Raw genomic sequence first — 24,936 nt, 5'->3', positions numbered from 1 at the left:
TGGTCCATGATGTGGGCTTCTAGTCACTAATGATAATAGATTAATTATCATTATTATTATTAATAATAATAAATACATATTGGAGTTGTTGACCTGATGACATCATTTCCCTAAGCAGCACATTGCGTTGGTGCTTCTAGGGGACAGCGGTGGAGGTGGGCAATGAATCTGGTTGGTACTTATGCATGGGATGTATTATGGGGCAGCCTTTTAAAAACAGCCTCTAATTTTATTCCCATAATTTGGTTCCTATAATCAATTGAAGGTGCAATTACAGCAGGTGGAAAAGACACTGAGTGATCCTGGCCCCATTGAAGTCAGTGTTAAAATTCCCATTGAGTGCAGCACAGATAGGATTCCATCCCACATTTATGGTACATGTATAACTACCTGATTCAGCCCTAAAATGAGGTAGTTAGGTATCAAAGTGCTGTCATTACCACCTTCATTTAATAACATCTTACTGATTAAGGGAATCCTATTCTGGTTACAAATTTAGAAGCTGAAATGAGTTCTCTTAAATATTTGGCCCTAAATTTTGTCTAGCCCTAATGGCGAGCCAGGCTGTGTTTTAACACTCATTTATTTCTAGATCAAAATTCTGATTAGCATCTGCAGTCTAATTTGATGCAGCATAATTAATTAGCCAGTCGGTGTTTTAGCAGAGCCAAGAAGTGGATTTTGTCCAGCAATTTAGATGAGTTCAGTTTTACTATGAGAAAAGCAGACACTCTTTCTTGATGACTGGTATGAATGGTGCTTCTCACTGACACAAAATGAAATCAAAGCAACCTGAGTGGGCTGAATGAAAAGCAATTGGCATAGCTTGGAATATGAGATGGGCAGAAGCCATGTGGTCCAGGGAGTTACAATGCTGCAGAATCCGTTCTTTTTGATTACTAACATGTGAGTTCCTTCTGCCTTGTCAGAACATGTTTTTAGTGAGTTTTGTGTTGATGAAACGTTGGAGAAACTTATGTCCTCTGTTTAATGTACAGAATAAGTACAACATATGGGAGCTGTCCATAGACACTGCCCCACCAAGTGACTCAACCCTAACTTGTAGGCACCACCTCTGGTGGAAAGGTTCTGTCTATGTGTAATACTGACAGACCCCGGTTGTTGTCAGGCAGGATTGGGCCAAAATAAATCTGATGAGGTTCAACAAGGACAAGTGCAGAGTTCTGCACTTAGGACGGAAGAATCCCATGCACTGCTACAGACTAGGAACCGAGTGACTAGGCAGCAGTTCTACAGAAAAGGACCTAGGGGTTACAGTGGATGAGAAGCTGGATATGATTCAACAGTGTGCCCTTGTTGCCAAGAAGGCTAACGGCATTTTTGGCTGTATAAGTAGGAGCATTGCCAGCAGATCGAGGGACATGATCGTTCCCCTCTATTCAGCGTTGAGGCCTCATCTGGAGTATTGTGTCCAGTTTTGGGCCCCACACTACAAGAAGGATGTGGAAAAATTGGAAAGAGTCCAGCAGAGGGCAACAAAAATGATTAGGGGGCTGGAGCACATGACTTATGAGAAGAGGCTGAAGGAACTGGGATTATTTAGTCTGCAGAAGAGAAGAATGAGGGGGGATTTGGTAGCTGCTTTCAGCTACCTGAAAGGGGGTTCCAAATAGGATGGATCTAGACTGTTCTCAGTGGTAGCAGATGACAGAACAAGGAGAAATGGTCTCAAGTTGCAGTGGGGGGAGGTTTAGGTTGGATATTACGAAAAACTTTTTCACTAGGAGGGTGGTGAAGCACTGGAATGGGTTACCTAGGGAGGTGGTGGAATCTCCTTCCTTAGAGGATTTTAAGGTCAGGCTTGACAAAGCCCTGGCTGGGATGATTTAGTTGGGGATTAGGTCCTGCTTTGAGCAGGGGGTTGGACTAGATGACCTCCAGAGGTCCCTTCCAACCCTGATATTCTATGATTGAACCTGGGACCTCTGCAGCTAAATGCATGAGCCTCTACTGCATGAGTTAAAAGCCACATGGCTGCTAGCTAAGGCTGTAGCAGATGCATTAATCTCTCACTAAGTGGTCTTGGTGCCACTAGATGAGACAGAGTACCACACCCAGGAGGTGTGTGGGTTACATATGCAGTCTTTGGCCTCTCTGCTGACACTGTCAACCAAGGTTCCAAGCACTGCCATTTGGGATAAAGCCACCTATCCACTACAAACTGATCCAATTCTACCAGCTCACTCATTATGCTTGGTAGCCATCAAACAATCAACAGATGCTAATGAGTTTGGTCCATTTCCGACCTAACTAGTGACCTAGCGGTGAAAGGATAAATATCCTTTTACCAATTAATTCCCTGAACCATTCAGCCTTTTGGTTCTAGTACCATTTTACCAAATAACTTCTTTTTTTCATCTCCAGGTATTTTCTAACTAAAGTGAGACAAAATATTGTCAATTTAAAAAAAAAAGTTGGCATTTTTGACATCTGAGTGTCTCTGATTCCTTGACCGATGGGTTAGTACCTTTTACCTGGTGTCTGGGGAAATGTAGTCCTGCACGATGGACTGAATATTGTGTACTTTAATTAGAAGAAAGCAAAATCATACCCATGGCGATCATAAAAAGCAATATAATTTTACCAAATTGATACCAGTTAGTACTGCCCCAAATCCTCCTACCTCTGCATGTATTGCAAAACATGATTAATTAGCTTCAAAACACGTTTTTGTTTGAATGGGAGGGAAGGTGGGTGGGTGACTGTAGAAGGGAAATGTACGGAGGGGACAAATAAATCTTAGAAACAGAGGAAAGGTAATGGAAAAGCAAAAAAGAAAAGAAAGTACTAGATAAAAGGAGAGAAAATCAAAGGTATCAAAGCCTCTGAAGTTATTGCTCTTTTCCTTTTATAAATTCAGTATTGCTAAGGGATTTCATAATTTTACTATGTAGCCATCTCTTTCTCTTGGGATCTATGCCCTCTTACCTTCCCTTTGAGCCAGACGCAACTCCTGCTCTGTATAGTTAATAGAAGCATATAAAGAGGGGAATAAGCAACAATGAGGGAAACTCAGTGGCAGCGGAACATAAAAACAGAAGGTAATAATGTCAGTGTGAGACAAGAAAGGATATTTTATCTAGCTCTTACCATAGAGGATTGGGCATCAGGATTGTGTTACTGGCTCTGCCACTGACTCCCTACTTGGCCTTGGACAAATCACTTAATCCACCTTATCCTTCAGGGCAAAAACTAACCACCATCTAAAACAGGTGCAGGATGGAGGTCATATGAATTATCCAACACTGGTCTCTATTGGAAATAGGATTCTTGACCAAAGTGGTCTATTTCTATATGACATCTTACCTCTTTTATGTTGCTGTGAAGGCCATCATCTTGTCTGACATCAGAGACTGAACTGGAGATATCCACAGCTAGAAGAATAAGTCTCTGCAAGTAGTGCTGAAGAGCCAGGCACTCAAGCTGACAGCAGTAAAAAGACTCCCATCCTCTATGGATCAGGTGGTCAGGGGGACAGGTAAAACACACCCTAATCAGCAAGTTCTTACATTTATTCTATACTAGACCTCCCCCAGAGCCATTTTAATTTAGAGCCAGATTCTGCTATGCTTATTTACTCACTCAATAGAGTACTGTTCAGTGTGAGCAAGTGTAGCAGAATCTTCCCTTATTGAGTTATTTATTTTCATTAGTGGAGGGTCATTTAGTTTCTGAGTAATTGAGATACTGGGTCATATAATGGCACTTGCAAAACTATGAATTATGGACGTTTCCTCCTCCAAAGCTTGTTGTATGAGAGTTTTCTGCTTCCTTTCCTTTATGAGAAACACCTATAAAAATGGAGTGAAGGGAGGGAAATAGTTTTAATACCAATATTACCCATAGGGACGTGGTCTTTAATTTGGTTTTCTTTGAGGTGCCTCAGAGTATTATGCACAATTACCTCATGTAACAAGATGTGTGGCTAAGCAAAAACAAATGCCATGGCAGCTCCTTGCCAAAAAGTGAAAAGTAAGACATCTTTCCAAGGGGGAAAACCAATATCAATTCATTAAACGGCCCATCCAATAGAAATGAGTAACAGACAGCTAAATGATCACAGCAGGCAGCAAGAACCACACGGAGTGCAACCCAGCTTGGCATATTATCTTAATAGCACAAAACCTCTGGACCAAGTTCAAGAGAGTCAAGTAGGAATTTAATTCTTGATATAATTTTAAAAATGTTGCTCTTTAGTGGTACATTGTATTACAAAAAGTGAACAATATTGAGCATACGTGCTGGATTGACAGTCCTGGAGACAAGTGCTCTCTTTGAGTGTCATCCTGAGAAGTGCTGGTTATGTTCTTCAAGGGGCTGAGCCCCTCCTAAGAGCTACTGCTCAACACTGAAATCAATAGGCGCTGAGGGTGCTAACCACCTTGCAAGAGGTACTCAGCATCTCACAGGACTGGGCTTGTTATCCACAATGGAAGTACAGTAGTGATGCAAACTTCTCCATACCATTCTTCCATTGTGCCATTGCTCCCCACACCTGGAGGAACCATCTCTAGAGGAGAGTTTGGTCTCCATGGCCATTTAGTCCTTTGGCCACTCAGCTTTACTTAGATCAAGCAGCAATATAGACAGATGGGATCTGTACTCTCCACAAGTTGAGAATTAAAAAGGAGGGCAGCTATATACATCGGAGCATATTATTTGTTGATAAACAACCTTAGCAAATGTGGTATAGGTAACTGTGCAAATATGCCATAGGGGAGAAATTACGATTCGGTGTCCATCTATCTATCTGTAATACCCATCACTGTAGGGTAAAAAGGTCTGACCAAAAGTTTCTTGAAGTCCACTGAAATGTTTCTATTGACTTCAGTAAGCTTTAGATCTAGCTCTAAATGCTTTTGCCCACATCTTTATCTGGTGTAAACTGGTATCGCTACAGTGATTTTTAAGAAACTGCACTAATTTATAGTATCTGAAGATCTGGCCTTTTAAAAATAACTTGGCAAGGTCCTCGTCTGGTGTAAATCAAATGCTGACTTACACCAGCTCAGAATCTGGCCCCAAAAGCTGTTGTCCTGCTTAGCTGAGAAGAGCAATGCTGGGGTGCAATTTTGAGATCTTATAGATTCAGAGACTTAATTTAAAAAATAAAAGTAATCTAGACTGAAAACACATAAGAATCATGTCCTTTTAATCAAGGTATCTTTAATAATTAAAGATATAGCACTTAAATAAATATGCTTTTAAGTCTAAGCCTACAAACTCATTCCAAGTAAATAGCCAATTAAAAGCTGACAAACATGACTCTGTGACCAGTGTATTAATCAGAATTCTTCATACTGATGCTATACTGGTGTTCCAATTTTTTGCAGATGAGCAAACTGAAGCAAGAAGTGGTTACACGACTGTCTCAAGGTCAGCAAGTCAGGGGCAGCCTCAAGATCAAAACCGAAGTGTCCTGGCTCTCATTTCATTGCATTAACAAATAGAAAACAACGCCACATTTTGATTGCCTCATACTTAATCATTAGTATATGCCATACCACGAGAGTTAGCAACATTAATTCTGTCGAATATATAAAAAGTAAGAGCAAAAATAACTTTAACAAAAATGGAAGAAATAGGCATTTCTTGTTTTTTTTCCAAATGACTGAAATTTCTAATATACTAAACTGCTTAATGATTCACTGAACTCTGTTTGATTTGAAAGACAGAAAGTCTAAGAGATTTAAAGTACTGTTCTTTTTGAGCAGCAATTACTTGGCGATTTAATCAGCTATGCATTTACCAAAAAAAAAAAAAAAAGTAGAAGCTATTTTACGTAGGAGAACAAAATGACTCACTAAATGAACCTTCACCACAGGGAAAAAATCCATATTACCATCAAAGTAGTGAACGTGATTCAAAGAAATATGCAATGAGACTTGACAGTGAAGATTTGTGGGCTGGAAAGTCACCTAAGTTCATTCTGCAGCCTTCAGCCAAAGAAGATTTAATGCTTGATTGTACTGTCAGATATGAAGGTTGTATTGCAGTTGCTGGAGATATGGAGATGTGTGGAGCATGAGGATGCAGATCTGTATATTAACCTTTTTGTGTCTTGTCCACTTGTAATTCTAGTACCAGCTTTTAACTCAGAGTGTTGGAATTTACCAATAACAACAGCTTCTGCTGTAGTTGCTAGTTGGGATAAAATTACATTGGCTGCTAAGTCTCATGGTTGGGGAAGAAATCTGACCCACAGTAAAGCTGGGTAAATAAAGAAAAAGTGCATCAAATACCTACAGCTATTATATTGTAAATCTTTTTTATTGGCATATCTGCCTACAACACATTAGGGCACAGATCACTGTTAAGGTTTCCATGAGATCTGTGTCACTTGACCTACAGAAGTAATTGCTAGCAACTACTTATTTCAGACACTAAAGAACAACTTCACACACTTTCCCAGTAGGCGATGCAACTGTTTGCTGGACAGCAAAGGTATACCAGAGATCAGGAATCCTGGACTGTATCTGGCAGAAGAGTGTGGTTTAGTGGTTAGAGATAGGACAATGAAAGTATATTCATTGTGGAAGGTGGTGTGATTGAAGGTGGTATGGCTGAATAGCTATGATTTGGATCTACCATGTGAGAGTCCTAGCTTCTATTCCTGACTCTACCTGCAGTGACCATTCCTCCACCTTCTCTTCCACCCCCAGGCACCTTGAGGAAGTGTATTGCATCACACATACAGCACTATATATAGCATCACACTAAAGTGATGGAAGAAGTGTTCTTTAGTACGCCCTCCATTTTGTTACTCAATGTGGTCATATAGCCTAAAGTAATCATATTTGGGGAAAATGTATGAATGGCCAGATGGACAATATAGACATCATCCTTCTACCTCATGATCCAGAAATTTGCTGGAGGAAGGCTGGGAAAAACCTAAAATGAGACATATGACATTTGCATTTGTGTTGGCTTCAAAATTTATTTTGAATTGGTGAACATAGGGCACTGTCCATAGACAGACAGACATAGATTATGCTAATTTTAAGATTATGCTTTGAAAAGGCACCTAACTTATTGGATACCACAGAGCAAAGGCATGTTTATGGAGATATGGGCAACATTTGAAAAAATATAAATCGACAATTACTTGCCTTACTCCAGCTATATACTTCTGTAGCTGGATGACAATGTGGAAAGCGTTCACTCACCAATGGACACATTGTGTGTTGATATTGTGTACCCTTGACAAATACAAATGTTTACTTTTAATAACACCTTGAAGTTAAAACATCAAAGCTAGGATATGTGCTCTACTTTAATGGCACAGAGGAAGCAGGTTCTCTAAGTGGAAATTTTAGAACCCAGACAACAAACTTCATGGTTCAATCTCAGCCTGTGTGGTATTCATTGACAGTACCAGATAGACAGGAATATTGCTATTTATTTAGGAGAATTTTCCCACCATTTTATCTCCCTTTTCAAGCAAGCTCTGTAACACAAGAATGGTACAATATATAATGAGCAGAAATGGACTGAGACACAGATCCAGATTATCTACTGAAACCTGGCCTCTTTGCACCATTCAGGTGGTACAAAGGGGCTGGAATCTGGCTGAAAGGGGCTACTGGGATAAAACTGGAGGAGGCAGCTCCTCTGCTGGTTCCCTCCCTCACCCCCCGGTGTAAAGGGTGTGTCAGGGGCAGAAGGATGCAGGGAAAGGCAAAGAGCACTGTGGCAGAGCAGAGCTATCCTCCCTTGGCCTAGGTTCCATTAGAGACCTTAAATCAGTGGCTGCTTTGACTCGTTCCAGGGTTAGGGCTGGGGCCTGTGCAGTTTCATCCTCAAGCCAGCCTGGCTGTTGGAGAAAATCTGGCCCACAGAGTTTGGATTGGAATCCTGGTCTCTCTTGATCAAAGTGAGAGGATGTTAGGGGAATGAGGAATCAGTCTGTTGAGAAATTAGGGTGCATCAAAACACTCAGTTACATATTAAACAATAGGGATGGGCCCCAGATTCAAAGCTAGGATCCAGATCCAAACTATCACAAAGTTCAGGGGCTGCCGATCATCCCCTCGTAGAGCTAGGGGCCAGCCTAAAGTTTGGGTTCGAGCCAAATTTACCCAAGTCCAAGTATATTGAGATGCAGGGTTTTGGTTGAACCCAAACTTTCTTAAAAAATTTTCATTGACTGAGCCTAAACTATGCCTTGCACATTGGGCCACATGTCTGGTCTGCTAAACTGCTTCTTTAACAATTGTTACTCTGCCTGAGACAGTTATTAAATTGTATAAACTTGTGATGGAATAAACCAATGCATCACTAGATAGGAACAACTCGCAGGGCAATGACTAAGAGAGGTTTTTTTGTGAGGGGGGCGGAATTAGATTTCTCATTTTTTTATTACCATGTTTTATTTATTTTACAGTGTTTTTTGATACGTTCTATTTTGGGTTTTCTATTTTCTGACATTAGAGGAATTTTCTTCCATCAAAGGCAGCCTCCCCTACTGCCAAACTTTTAGATTCTCTGAACTTGATTCTGACACTTTGCCAACAAGTGCATTAGAACATATTGGTGATGTGCGTAGTACCCAAGGGTGCTTTACTGTTTGTTGCCTAATTTGGACTTTCTGAATTATGAACTAGAGATGAAAGACTAAGGTGCTAACGTTCAGAAAGGCACTTAATCCATTTACTGTATGTACCTCTGATAATTCTGAAGAAAGCTAAAAATAGCATGTCCCATTAGTAAACAAACCTGTGATATTTTCAGTGATGAATGTACTTGCTATGAATATCATAACCTCTTCCTGTCTTCTCAACACACTTGTCCAAAAATGTTCAGAGTCCCTATATTAGCTTTTCCCATTTTATTGATTTCAAGTATAGATGCTCACCTGGTTAGATATTTCCAAGACTGTACTATTAATGCAACAACTATGTCTGGACCAATGGCCTCATGGGAGTGATAGATCTTGTAACGTGGGAGACTCTGGATCACTTTCTGCTTCCAGAGTCCTACCCACTAGTGGATTGGAATTCTGCAGAGGGAACACACTGGAGCGGGAAGGGAAATGTGTTGCTCAATAGTGACTTCTCTTGGCTCACTGAAGATCAGGGTTGGCCAGAGGAGAGCCCAGAAACTTTTCCTTAGAAAGGAAGTTGGAGGTTTTTAAAACCAGATTGGACATTTGTCAGGGATGGTCAAGGTTTACGTGGTCCCGCCTCATAGCAGAGGGCTGGACTTGATGACTTCTTGAGGTCCCTTTGAGCCCTATGATTCTATGAAGTAACGTTCTGGAATATTCTGCTCTCTAGATGCAATGTTGTAGTTCTCCCAGCACTTCCCTAGCAAAAAAAAAACCCCAGTCTTCACAGATTCACAAACATCCCTTTTGATTTAATAGGATTTATATAGTATTATGGATAAATGTCAGAACCACAAGACCTCTTCGTCATTAGCAGTACATCTCATCAGTTCACATCCAAAGCAGTTGAGCTTCACCCAGAGATGGCAGGGAAGTTCAAAACCAGGAGGCTGGATTGTCGGATTTGTCAGGAGATATGCATTGGCTATGTTTGAAGCTTGTTTTTGCCATCTAATACACCATCCAGAGGTGATATTGAAGAGTTAAGGGTGCTTGCAGATTGAGACCTTATATCCTGCTCATCACTTTGGCTCATCTCCAAAGCTCACCAGGATATGCGTAACTGAGTCACTTTTGGATGGATTGAAGCTAGCCAGCAGTAGGTATGGTGAAAGGGGATGGGATATGGAGGTTGCAGACATGAAAAAACAATTATATCTTTAGGTTAGAATTAAAATAAATAAAAGATGTGGTTTCACTTTTGTTTTACAATGGGAAAATCCATTACTCTTTCCATTAATTAGATATTAACCATTTTTCCTAGCTATGTCATAGCAAAGACAACGGAGCAGAGCAATAAAATCCATGCTATTCACTCCAGATTAGAATGCAGCATGTATACTGTCCTTTCACCCAATAACAAACCCCTTCACCAGCCAACTGAACGTCCATACTTTCTACCTCTGTTCACCCACAGCCTAATTAGCTCTTTATTAAGCTGCATACCTGCAGTGGCTTTACCTTCACGTCACTGTGCTATAGCTCTTCTTAACCCCCAACTCCACTTATGCTGTGCCACAGGACCCTCTGTTGCTTTATGCTGTTACTGTTGAATTTTAACATTTATTAGAGTTGCTTGAGTGCTCACAGCAACCAAATCACTCTGATGCATCTCGCTCTTCCATGGAGGAGAGCAGGGAATGTATAGACTGGCTCCGAACTCTATACCACAATCTATTTTTAGAGCCCATTTTTTCTGAGAAACAAGTTTGTGCATGGTAGACAAATCCTTGAAGGAAAAGTCACTTCCACCTGATTTGGTAATCTAAAACATCTTTAATTTTGGCTTCCTTCTACAGAGCACAGAACTGCTACATCAAGTTAATTTTGCAGTCTCTCTAAATTGCACTGAGGTTTACTTAGAGAGGAACCAAATTTAGACCCATTAGATCATACCAAACAGTACACTGTACTGAATAGAAAAACTATTCTGCTGTTAAACAGACTCTTGAATTATATATGTGAAAGCTAATCAAAGTGCTCCCTAAGATGCATTAAAAAAAAAGGGTCAATTACAGGGAAATTCCTAAAATGTGTGGCTTTAAAAAAGAACTGCAGCTATTGCAAAGATAAAATGTTTTATCAAATTTACACACAGAAAACCAGGGTAAAAGGAATGCAGGTAGTTACTGTAGATTCTAGAGACTATAATACAGTGTTAAGACAGCCAGCCCTGGCTTTGCTGCAAAAAGACTTATCTAATTAAACTGAAACCCGATAAAAATGTAGGTCAGTTCACTTCCACTATCAGCTGCCCTACTCACATAGCCTGTTCTTTTGCACTCCTCCTCCACGCCAGGCATGTTTTGCCGGTCTGGTGGGGTCAGGTTGCCTATGTCCAGAGCAGCTGCTTAATCCCTTTCTTACTGGTGCGGGGCTGGTATACCCCATCACAATGTCCAATATTATGAATATCCTCTTTATGTTCACTACACTGATTCCCATCTCTTCCCTATAATGAGGAGCAGCAGGTGCTCTCATTGTGAGTGCAATGGCACACCTATCCCTATTTCAAAATAAAGAACCAGATTATACCTAGTCTTAATATATGCATTCAGGGAAGCAAGACCCTTCTCAGTCCCTGTGGGTCTCCACATCCAGGTTCCCTTGATCATATGCCTTAGGAGCAGGGGGGAGAGAGTCTGACACCTAGTAGTCCCCCCTCTTCATTAGTAGAGAGAGTGGGGATAAAGAACACCATGTAAAGTGCTGAAATAAATTAGTCCTCACTGAGAGCAAGGGAAGCCAGGGAGAAATTTGACTCTGTGAATTATCGTCCCCCGCCCAGCATTCCCCCAGAGTGGAACAGCTACGTGCTCCACCACCACTCAGAACATTGAGCAAAGGCTCAATTTAGCTCCAAGCCCTCATTTTCTCAAGTTATATTCTGATTGGATGGTCAGGATTTTGCAGTGACATCATGCCACTATTTAAATCACAGCGTAGGGCAATGGACTGGGAGTTTAGCCCAGTCTCAGACAGCTTAGGTTCTATTCTGAGTGGAGCTGGTTGGCATATTATTGACAAAGCCTTTTTTGTCAAAAATGCTGTTTCATCAAAGCCAAAACATGGAGCAGAAATGTACTGATTTCTACAAAGTTTTCGATGGGATGGTTTCTGAGGCTCAGGGTGGATTTTCTGGTCACTTCCGGAAAGAGAGAGAGACCAAGACTCAAATAAAACACCTGGCCTTTTTCATATGATACCAAAATATATTGCAAAAACATTCTAAAATTTTTCATTTTTCTCCAATGTGCAACAAAAACAAAATGTCAAAGCCTTGATATTTATCATGAAATGAAATTGTTGTTTTCAGGAAAACTCTTTTCTGAGTTCTGTTATAGGCTCACTATGTGGTTTAAGTTTTCAGCACCGCCCACCCATTTTGCTGCTTCCTTTTTTGTGACCCTAATTTGAGATATCCAAGATCTAATGTCCCAAAATGGCTGAGCACCCTACTGCCCGCGTTAACCTCGCTGCACGTTTGATTCTCCATCTGTAGAATATGGAAATAATCATGCTTACCCTCCTTTATTAGGTGCTCGGAGATCTATCAATGAAAAGCTTTATAAATCATTTATCCTTGTTATTGCCCCATTCCATTCATCCCCACAAAGCAGAGCTTTGACATTAACAACTTTTTTATGGCAATAGCCATGCAGAGTCTCGATATCGATATGCCTATTATATTAATGAGCTCTTTGGAAAATAACAAAGAAAGATGTTGTCCCCATTATTTTAACTGAATTTTTGATATAATAACAGAGGCAGGCAGCAACCTGGGGTGGTTTAGTTTGTTTGGATTTTGATTTGTTTTTTCTATCCAGACAGCTCTGCCTCTCTTCCATGTCTGATATTGCTTTTGTTCGTTTAAGTAATTTTGTGCTACCGATGTTTGTATTTAATGGTTCATATTGCTGTCCCTGCTTGAATTCCTTCTCAGAGTCAAATGTATGTAATTATTATACAGTGCATAAGATTGTCGGAGACTGAGAAAATGAAGCTTTCAGCTAAAATGAAGCTTTCAGCTTCAGGACTGGAGATCTGAGGGGGATTGTTAGCGAACCATGGAACTTTACACTTCTAGTTTATGGGTTAAAAATCAGCCCAGTAGTGACCCAAAACGTGATACTCTCTGGTGGCCTTCACCAAATGAATTTGCAGGTCTCAGCCAAGTTAATAGTATTATTATTGTTATTTGTATTGTGACAGCACTAGGGGCCCAAATATGGCCCAGGGCCCCATTGTGTTAAGTGCTGTACAAACACAGAACACAAAGATGTTCTCTGCTCACAAGACCTTACAAACTAAGTAAGGTAGGTGTCCACAGCACAAAATCCACTACTTCAGCTGGAGCTCTTTTTGAAAATTTCAGCCACATGGGCCAGGAAACGCTGGTCTTCTTCTCACACACTTACAGAGGGTCCATCCACAGGAGGCACAATGTCTGTAAAGTGGGCATTGCCACACCCCTTTGGTGGATAAATAGTCTAGGTCCACATACACTGTCAGTCCAGCACCTCTCACAAGTACTGCATTCAAATGAAAAATTTAAAGTGCTATTGTGCAATGTTGTAATTTACTGTCTAGAGACAAAGAGCCATATTCACTCCTACTGGTGCAAGGAGGGATAATTTACCCCAGCCTGGCCTGCTGTACCCCAGAGGGCATTCACCCAAAGGGGAAGATTCTTCCGGCCATCCCTTGACACTCCAGCCCGAGGTTCTATTTTTGGGCTGCACTGCCTGCCTGCAGGAGCACTGCTATAATGTCACTATTGAGGCTTTTCACTGCTAGAGACTCTATGCCTGCAGTTATGCCAACTTCTACGGAGTCCGTCCCTGAGTCTGCAGTGTTTATGCCCTAATAATAAGGAATTAGCTACAAAGAGTTTCATTTTGGCTACACATAATGCAGATTTTAACTAATTTCAATCACTTGGGGACATAACTGAGCAACGACCGTGCTCACTAAGAGCACCCTCCAATATATCCCTATATAGATACACCCCAATAATATTCTACAATCACCTCGACTAGAGAGATCCCATAAAGATGAATGTTGTCATACAATAACAATGTACACTGCCAGACTGGTCAGTCTGGTCTACAAAAGCTATGAGATTGCAAGTTGAATGGCATGACAATTCCAATAAAGCAGTTGGATTGTGATACTGCTATCTCCTGTGATACTGGGGAGATACAGGTTAGTGACAGTGGCAGTCAGGGCTGGCTCTGGTTTTTTGGCAGCCCCAAGCAAAAAAAAAAAACAAAAAAAACAGGCAGTCAGAACGGCAAAGCAAAAAAAAAAAACAAAAAACCTGAGGCGTGGCTGGAGCGCGGGTGCAGGGGGACTGGCGGGGGGGGGGGGGGAGAGGGAGCGGGCGGGAGAGAGAGAGAAGGGGGCGGCCAGGGCTACAGCAGGGGCACTGCCATGCGGCCCCTCCCGCTGCGCCGCCTCCTGCCGCCTGCCGCGAGGGCTCCGCTCCATCAGCGGGGGGGAAGGAAGAGGACTGCCCTGCAGGGCGCTCTGGTTCTCCCCGCCGCCGCCTCCTACAGGGCGGCCAGAGCAGAACAAGAACAAAACAAAAACAAAAAAAGCGGCCCTGCCGCCCTAGGATTGGGCGGAATGCCACCTCCAACAATCTGCCGCCCCAAGCACCAGCTTGCTCAGCTGGTGCCTGGAGCCGGCCCTGGTGGTAGTGTCCCTACTATCAGCTGCCGACACAATTGCACGCATTTGAAAATTCTGTTTAGAAGGCAACTGCTGCTTACTATTTAGGGCCAGTGACAGGAAGCCAGACCAAACCATGGGAAATGAGCTGACTAAGAATTTGTGAAAGAAAATTAGCTATCCTTAAAACACATGCCAGCTCCAGAAGCTGCTCTATGCCGATGCCTGTTCATGTAGCCATGCCACCAGCATGAGAGCTTCAAATGCTCTTCTTGGAAGTTACCATAATATGGAGACCTATTTCATATGAAGCAACATGTAAGAAGCCTGGAATGCTGGTGGAAGACTCATTCTTTATCAGAGCACTTACTTCCTCGAGACATTTTGCAGTTCTAATGGAAGGGAGTGGAATGACAGATAGACCAGCAGTGTTGCCAACTCTCATATTTTAATTCATGTTTCATGATATTTAGTGTCTTTTTTAATGTCCCAGCTGCTGGAATCAAGAGAGTGAATGAGAATCTCAGCTTTGTTTTTTGTTTTTTTTTTAATGTAAGTTTCTTGCCCTCATGGTTGTGGAGATAAGCTTGAAAACATGAATGAAGTGCACCCTGATGGCTTGGAAATCAGAAAACAAATAAAGAGGACCCAACATTTATATTTTTTTTTACATTTGATAATTTGTAAGCCAATCTCATGATTTTGTAGGGCCTCACCCATGATTTTGGAATGCTTGAGGTTAGTTAGAGGGAGAGAGAGAAAGAGAGAGCATGAGCTGACCCAGAAACATTTTCCTGTCCCGCAAACGTTTTCAAGATTTTGAAAAATTATTCTGTCCTGAATTGGCGCAAATAGTTCAAATCTCAAAAATTTTCAGGAATAAACAAACAAAAAAATTGGGTTCTAGTCAATCAAAACATTTTATTTTGATAATTTTGAAACATTTCAGTTGATTTCAACTTTTTAAATACTTTTAAAACTATAATTAACTAAAATTTCAAAAAGAAAAGTCATTTCAAACCAGAAAAACAAGAAATTTGTGGAAACCAACCCTTTCTCATGAAAAGTTTTGGTTTTGACAATTTAACATTTGTCAATGAAAAAATGTTTGGATGAAAAAGTCCCAACCTGATTTAATAAATGAATTAAGTAAGATTTCCGTTAGTGTCATGCTGGAACATATTTGTCCGCATAAGTTATACATATGCTGTGCCATTGTCAATTTCTTCAGTCTGTAACTAGTAAAAACGTTTCTACTCAGAGGCAGCTGTGCTCAGCAGTGAAACTGGTCTTGAACAAACTCTCCAAATAGCACAGATTCTTAATCTTTCAAATTCAATGCTTATGAAAAACCCATCAAGTGAAGTGAGTACATAAATACTGCAGTGGGAGATAAATACTATGTCATGAAGACTGTCATGAATTACACTTCACAGCATTTGCTTTCTTCCTTTCATTCCCACTCACTTTGCATTCCCATAATTCTCTCTATCCCAATCAGATTCTTCCACTACCCTATTTCTTTGTTAAACCATCCACGCGTAAAGGTTGAGCCTATAATTTACTAGCTTCCACCTCTTATGTCCACCTCACTTTATGTAATTGTACAGTTTGGAGACCTTTGAAAAGGCTGTCAGCACTGCAACCTGCCATTCTCCCTACACCACACTTCTGTCCTGTTAGTTTGTGTCTCCTCCTGCAGGTTCTGTAGCCACAAAATAAACTTATTTTCCATGTCCCTTTAATGCTAAAATATATATACACATTAGCATTATGTAAATATTATAAAATATATTGGTAGTTTTATGAAAATATATGTTTGAAAGAGAGAAAAGGGGCATACCGATTTCTCTCTTCTTGTTTTGTGTTGACTTACTTATAGTTTCTCTATGGCCCACTGAATGCTCTGCAGTCTCTTGCTCACTACATCCAGTGCAGTCTTGCATAGACTTAACATTATGTCTGTTTGCTGAACTCAACATCCGTTTTTTAGGCTTGGGAGGTTGTCACATTTTGTTTATTAATTGTCATTAGGTGGAGCTGGTCTGCAACATATTTAGTATTGACCAAAGGTTAATCCATCACTGAATACCAATTAGTAATTAATTAGTTTGAATGCATATAACACAGACATTAGAGATGGAGATGGCCCCCTCCCCCGCAGCTAATAGATATATAGACCTGGATTCTTCTCATACTCGTATCAGTCTTAGAATGGTGTGACTCCAGTGACATCAGTACAGTTAATCTTGATTTCACCGGTTGGACAGAATAATCTGATACACGAGCTAGGCCTATAGTCCCTAGATAATGAATATGTCATGCATTAAACTGATATTGTGACAGAATATACACTTCTGTTCACACCCTACCCGCGATTGTAATAAAGTTTGTACAAGGTATGCCTTGTAAAGTATCATTTAAAAATTCATAACTTGCTGATCAGTAATATCATGGCAAAATGTACATAGCAGCATTATATGTACAGTTATGAACATAAGCTGAAATTATGACTGAAGTCTGTTGCCCAGAGAAGTCTAAACCAGTTCCTCAGAGGCAAAGGGCAAGCTCATGTCTCCTCCAGTTGTCCACAAGGCTGATGGACCATTATCTGCTAAGTGGCCATCCTTCGGCAAGGAAGGAGGCAGGGACTAAAATCTACATTTTAGCACAGAAAAAGCATGGAATTTCCTTTCTTTGCTAGACTGCCTATCACCTTGTTCCCAGCTGGAAATTCTTCTCAAAGCAGGGACAGAACTATAAAAAAAGAACACACCAAGACACCCCCTTCTTTCTCCTTGCCCTCCTCATTCTCCACACCTGAGAAGACAAAAGGAAATATCCATTGGACTCTGGGGGAGGGATCCTGACCTGAGACTTTGGTCAGTAATCTGCTGGAGCATGTGGCAAGAAAGTTTGCTTTGCACCTAAGGTAGTTTCTTAAGTAGATACTTGTAAGTGCTTTATTTTTATTTTTCTTGTAACCATTTCTGACTTTTATGCCTCATTACTTATACTCACTTAAATTCTATCTCTTTGTAGTTAATAAACTTGTTTTACTGTTTTATCTAATCCAGCGTGTTTAAGTTGAAGTGTCTGAGTAACTACTTAAGGTAATAAAATGGCATATAAAAGGAATAATGGACTTAATATAATTGTACTGTCCAGAAGAGGGATGGGTAATACAGGACTTACATTTCTGGGGGGAAGACACAGGACAAGAGGGTGTATTGGGGACCCCTTAAAGTATAACCAAGGCTGGTGAAAGCCAAGGTATAGCGGGTAGGCTGTAGTTGCACACATACACTCAGGGTGTGGCTTGCATTCTGGAAGGCTGGCTGTGAGAGGTCTAGATGGGAGCTAATACAGCAAGGCATTGTAAGGCACCAAGGTTGCAGGGCAGGGTTGACATAGTCCCCCCTCCACTAGTCTGGCTCGTGCCCCAGTACCTCACAATTTCACCCAAACTTAACTTTCACTTCCTAACCATATGGGAGGTTCAAATTTTTCAGGATAGCCAACATCAGCTGAAAGAGCAGCCTCAATGCAGCCTGTTGTCAGACGCTCCCGGTGTGGTGCTCTCCTCTGTTCAATGTTGATATCAATCGGCTGCGTGCGTGTGTTCCCTCTGTGTGCTGCCCCAGCTCTGCGCAGATAGCTGACACAGCAGACCCCGACGAGAACCCCCAATAACCACAGACTCTAGTAAGGTACGAAGGCACATCGGCCAGGTTTATTGTCGAAGAGAAATACAGTCTCCAGCTCCCCGGCATAGAAGTCCAAGGTGCTGCTGAGGTGCCGCTAGCTAGTACTTATGTGCTCCCTGACAATGGACTCAGCTCAGTCAGTGGCGGGACTTTCCACTGCCCCCTAGGCCGGACAAAGACACCACCCCAGGGATGCATTCTTATACACAGGTACAAATAAGTTACACATCACTCCTGACGTACTGAGGTGCAACCCCTCTACGCAGCAAGGTACAACCGCTCTACGTAGTAAGGTGCTGCCTCTCACCTTGTACATGTTGGTTTGAACAAAACAGCTCTATCCATCATATTACCCTTTTGGCCCTGTCATTGGGATGGGTCAGCTTGTTCCTTGTTGTGTGTGGAATGTACAAGTATGCGAATGTTCTGATATCTGGTGTTCAGTACCTTTTAGGTATGTCTCTTTTTGCAGCATTAGCCATTTCCTTGCCAGCTTCTGTGAGCAGGGCCTGCCCCTGGCTCACAGCTTAACTTTGCTTTATGTTAGCAAAGTCTTGACCATTACTTTAGTTCAGGCCTTAGGCCTCATACTGGGCATCTGATAAGAGTTTATGTTTCAGGGCCTCATCTTACTACACAGCCAGCTCCTGGGACCTCCAGGACCAGAGACAGAATATCAGTCTCTACAGCTGGAGCCAAGAGCCAGGCTCTCAAGCCAGGAGCTGTAACAGACCCATATCTTCTAGAGATTGAGCATAGAGGGGGGACACATAAAACACACTCACCAGCGGGTTACAGGGTAAAGTGCTTGATCAAGGAATCTTGTTTTGGTTTGTACAAGATCAAACTTCACCAATTAAGGGACACTTCCAGCTGGAAGGAATGTTGAACAGCACATATCCTGACTATAAATGCAACCAGAATTTACACCAGGACCTTCTAATCTATATGCACCAGCTAGGCTGACAGGGATCCTCCCTTTTGATGAACAGTGATAAACTTGTCTCAGCTGGAAATTGATTTCTACCAAGCTTACCAGATTTCATGTAATGATAATAAAGGCCCATACAGCAGTTCTAAAATGTGAGGGAATTGATTTGATTCAGCTTTGCAGATTGTTGTTTCCTTGCTGCGGTGCCTCGGGGCTGTAATGTGATCATTACAGATATAGTAAATTTCAGGCTAGCTATTAAAGACCAGGGTATCATGCAGAAAAACATCAAGCTAAATTTAGTGTGAATCATAGACATAGTTTGACTTCTATATTTGGTGAAGGGCAGCTCTAGTCAGGGCAATGTGGCTACATGTGTGCAGGAGGGACAAATTCCACACCTGCCCGAGGCTTGCCGTTTGGGAGGGCAACGCCCTCTTGTCGTGCCCCCAAGCTATACCCACGGTCAGGACCAGCTCCAGCTTTTTTGCCGCCCCAAGCAGCAAAGCCAAAAAAAAAGAAAAGATAAAGCCGCGATCAGCAGCACTTCGGCAGCAGTTCTACCGCGCTGCTTCATTCTTCAGTGGCAATTCGGCGGCGGGTCCTTCCCTCCGAGAGGGAGTGAGGGACCCGCCACCGAATTGCCGCCGAAGACCCGGACGTGCCGCCCCTTTCCATTGGCTGCCCCAAGCGCCTGCTTCCTTTGCTGGTGCCTGGAGCCAGCCCTGGCCATGGTGTGAATCCATTTTTCCCTAAAATGCACAGCAACCCCTTGTTGCTTTCCTTTTCGTGTTGTAGCAAATCTGTGAGGTGCGGATAATATCAAGATGAAATAAAAGGGGACAGGAGAGAAGGCAAAGCTTGATGGCCACACAGAAGCCGATAAGCTGGCTTCTAGCTTGGAGTGATGCAGTAATCAGCTCAAATCTACATAATAATTTGGGTCATCACCTTTATCTAGTTAGGCGATGACTATAACAAAGCTCTGAAAATGCCACAAAACAGATATAAAGGCAACTGCCCCTGGGGTGGAGGAGGGGGTGGATTCTGCGAGAGCATTCCATATGAGCATCAGTGCAAAAGCTCACCTGAAGCATTGGAATGATGGGGTAGACTTTCACCAATCCAATCCTAGCTCCCGATATAACTCACTTTGCCAGGCCTCTACAATAAGAAGCACAGCAGGGTTTTCTAAGGCAGAGTATAGAGGTCAAGGGGTCTGAGTCTCATAGTTATTGACATTTGCCCTACAACACTGCAACATCCCCATGGCCATCCACCCATGAAGATTATATACGGTCATGCAAGGAACAGTCTCAGTGGGAGCCTACTGTCAGTTAGAATGTGGTTACACAATAAGAATATAAGAACACTGCTGCACACTATAGAGGAGCATTTACATGTTGGACTAGAAATGTGTTCCAAAGATTTCTTTTCCCCCCCCTGGCATGAGCATTTTTACAACCCAAGGTAGCAGCCATGAAATAGAAGACATTAGCCTCCATCTCTGGTGCTAGATGTGGCAGGTCATGATGAACAGGATGGCTTGATTGTAAATTGGCAGCAAAGGATTAACACAATATTAAATAACGGAGATGCAAAATAGGATCAACTGAATGTACAAAAAAGTTAGAGTAACTTGGGCGGCCTACAATGTGTAAGCAGGATTTCAGCACTGGACACAGCAAGTTTATGTGCAAAAATAGACACCTATTCCATTTGTGTATGCAATTCAGGTAATTGTGTGCCTAACAGTTGTGGTGTATTGAAAAATTATGTGTTATCGCTCTAAATTACATGGGATTTTTCTGGTCCTTCTTGCAAGCTAGGGGTCTCCATAGGGAAGCATGCGATCTGTGTCTTTCAGGAGCCAGTCTGCAAAAAGCCATCCTAGAGCAAGGTGGGTTGAGTTGTGCCTCTCTGCCATAGTGAGCAGCCTGATTTCTCTCTCTCTATTTCTGATTCTCGTGTGTGACAGTTCTAGATTTTAAGCAATACAGTAGTGTTATGCTGCAACCTTCCAGAAAGCGTATTTTATGTTTTCATCTAACCTCTCTGTTTGTATGGTGTGAACATAACAACCACAGCTGAAAATTTAGACTAAGTGATTTTGCTGCTCTGCTTTTTTATTTATTTATTACTGAATGCCTCTTTGTTCTTACTGAAATTACAGCAGAAAAAACTGAGTTACCTGTTCACTCATATGCAATTCGGATTTCATTTATATCTGTCCATCAGCATTAAAAGAGAATCTTCTCAAATGCGAAACTCCTTCTACTTTTGTTAGCTAAGAGAGCAGCCAGTATTATTAGATATCTAACTACAGATAAATATCCATTTATATTCAGTCGTGTGCAAATTTCTCCTTATTGCATGATCATTTTCTTATGGAAGAAACCGGAAAAACGGTTTCAGCAAAAACAATGAGGAGTCTTTGTGGCACCTTAGAGACTAACAAATTTATTTGGGCATAAGCTTTTGTGGACTAAAACCCACTTTATCAGATGCATGGAGTGGAATATACCATAGGGAGGTATAAATACACAACATATGAAAAGATAGGAGTTGCCTTACCAAGTGGAGGGTCAGTGCTAACGAACCAATTCAATTAAGTTGGCAAAAACTTAAGCAAAAATGCACACACGCAAGAATCCAAACAATTTGCAAGTTCTTTTCACATCAATCTCTGCAAGCCCATAAAAATAAACACAATGCTCTGGAATCCTGGGATTATGTCTTGCTTCTAACCAGATAGTTAAGAAAAAAATGAAATTTCAAAAAATGTTGAAAAATTGTTTGGGTGACGTCTTTTACTTAAAAAAATAAACTAGCTAAAGTTTTGACTCTGAGCTACTTTGTCTCAATCACTTAACCTCTCTGTGTCATAACTTCCTAATAAGGGCTTCTGTAAAATAAAGATAATAAGGTGTAATTGTTACACAAGACCCAGCTATATCATCTAATCCATCTCCCTGCCCATTTTAAGACTGTTCCCTCCAGTATCTTTCCTGATTTTAAGGGTTAGATCCTTAGTTAGTAGAAATGGGCGTAGCTTTGTTGGCTTCAAAGGAGCGATGCCAATTTACACCAGCTCAGGATCTGGCCCTGAATATCGCAGGAGAACTGTTATGTTTAAATACTTGAGTCTATTAATGGATCTCTCTGTGTGGATAGTAAAAAATAGTTCTAAATTGTGATGGTGCTCACAAAAGCATTAAATTAATATTTACAAAATACAAGCTCTGTGGATGAAAGGTGCTATGGAGATTTAAAGAATTATTATTACTACAATAAATACCCTCCTACTTTTGATGCTGGCCTGGCATTCTCTTTGCCACTCCACCTCTAGCTCTTAAATGAGTCATCCTTTATTTTCATGTTTGTTTGTTTTTCAGTGACTTCTTCATTCCCTTCTGCACTGATTGTTGCTTAACTTTACCTAGTCAACCAAACCAAATTTAACAGTGTGGCTTCTTACTAAAATAAATGTTATCCTGTAGCAAAAATCTGTCCACTTCCATTCTGTTACATTATTTAGCAGTGGTGCTAGCTGATTAATTAAAACCAGCAATTGGAAGGAAAAATCATCAAACCACACAACCCACTCAGCTTTAGTTTGAGACAAAGAGAGTGTGTTAGACTATTCTTCCTTACACCAGGTAAACCTGGAATAACTCCACGTATGTGAATGGATGTAGTTGGGATCTATAGCAGTGTAAATGGGAGCCGAATCTGGCCCACTAGATTTTTCTTCTTCTACTAATTTTTTTTTAAACGATGCCTCCCTCAATGAGTGCACTAGAAAAGGAGAGAACGCAGAAAGCCCTACTTCTGCTCCTTCACACCCAGTCGCACATGGGACAGGCTAATCTGGTTCCCACTGCTACGTAGCACAAACCAGAGCCTGTAGCACTACTCAGATTGCCCGTGGCCTGAGAGGTATCTTGTCCCTGTCTGAATGTTGCACTGGGAGAATATGGGCTACAGCTCTCTAACTGCAGGAACAGGGTGCATCCCAGCATGCTCTAAGGCAGTGGCTCTCAAACTTTTTTACTGGTGACCCCTTTCACATAGCAAGCCTCTGAGTGCAACCCCTCCCTTATAAATTAAAAACACTTTTTTATATATTTTGCACCATTATAAATGCTGGAGGCAAAGCGGGGTTTGGGGTGGAGGTTGACAGTTCGCTACCCCCCATGTAATAAACTTGTGACCCCCTGAGGGTTCTGACCCCCAGTTTGAGAACCCCTGCTCTAAGGAGTATCACTCCTCCCACTCACCAGCATGGCACAGTTGCAAGAGGACTACCTGAGTCTTTGATGAGATGTATAATGTCTTTATGTTCAGTAATTTAGTTTAATTAAAAAGGGAGACATATCTGCCTTTCCTGACTATTTGGTTTTTGTTTTGTTTTTTAAAGGGGAAAGGTTCCTCTCTCGACATAATCAAGAGGAAACAAGTTCACGTTTCACACTAGTCAGGTCTACAAAATCACCCCACAGCCACCAGTTTTGCCAGTGCACCCTCCTTAACAAAACAGAGAACATGAATTTGTAGTGACCTTGCAGCTTTGACTAGCCTGCAACCAACAAACTTTTTTTCTCATTGGACTGAAGCAAGGATTTGAACCCAGGACTCCATAAATGAAAAGATTAGTGGGTTCTAATCTAATGGGCAAGCACTGTTCAGTCCCTGAGGGATTCATATTTAAACAATGAACGACAAGGGCAAACCCCTATTTAAAAATTCCCTTATGGCAACTATGCCAAAACAACTATATTATTTGAAAAGATTTAGCAATTTGAAACATTAAACACAACTCTGAAAGGTGTTAATATCACATGCTAATAGCCGTACCTGATTTCTTTTCATTCAGTTTTGCCCCTTCATTAATTGATCTTGACTTATATTATGCACCCTCACATTGTTTCAAACTATTCTGCTATGGAATTTATACAATGTAGATTGTTGGGGGATTCAGTGCAGCTAAAAAGAATAAAAGCTAATATCTTTCCAAGATAACAGTGAGCAAAAAACCCAGCTATATTAACATGAAATACTACCAGGCAGAGGGGATATGTATCTTTCTATTCTAGCTGTCTGCAAGGTTTCTTTAGACTGATGCTCTCAATCCTACTATAACAAACCTTTATGCACAGCCCAACATCCAAGAACAATCCCATAATCAAGCATCATCATCATCATCATCACCCAAAAACACCTTGCATTTACATAGCATTATTTATGTCCAAATTTCTTTACTAATGTTATCTAAATAATCCTCAAAACAAGTCTGTGAGTAAATAAGAAATGATCTTCATCGGCCAGGTGCATAAACTGAAGCAGAAAGGTTAAGTGATGGGCTCAAGGGCCTCTGAGTCAGTATCAGATCTGGGATTAAAACTCGGGGTATAAGGATAAGGCCTTTGTCTGCAGCCGTATTGTAAGATATAAAGCCGAAAGCCTTCGTCTGCAGCCAGATTAAAAGAGCAGTTGAGCAGCTCTTATATTAAAACAATGTACTATCAGGCTGTTAAGAAGGAGACCCTGTCCTAATGGCACCCACTAGCACCAGATAAAGAAACAGATCTTAAGATGGGTAAAGAAAACTTAGTTTGATAGCATTCTGTCTGTCTGTCTGTCAAGAAATCACTTAGCCATCGGTGTGGTTGTGAAATCCTCATTTCTTTCTTGGTTTGTCATGATGGTCCCCACTTCCCTATTGTTTATCTGTATGGTCTCTGTCTGGTTCTTTAATTGTTTCTGTCTGTTACATAATTAATTTTGCTGTGTGTAAATTAATGAAGGTGGTGGGGTAGGATTGGTTAGAGAATTTTGTTACACTATGTTAGGATTGGTTAGTAAAATTTTAGTATAATGATTGGTTAAAGTACAGCTGAAAAGGACTCAAATTTCACAATATAAACTGGGGTCCGAAAGGAAGTTCTTTGGGAACCCACTCCAGGACACAGCCCCAAGAGCAGAGCTGCTAGACCTCA

The sequence above is a fragment of the Malaclemys terrapin genome, chromosome 8 (genome assembly GCF_027887155.1).
Source record: "Malaclemys terrapin pileata isolate rMalTer1 chromosome 8, rMalTer1.hap1, whole genome shotgun sequence".
NCBI lineage: Eukaryota > Metazoa > Chordata > Testudines > Emydidae > Malaclemys > Malaclemys terrapin.
Note: the sequence above shows the minus strand (reverse complement) of the source record.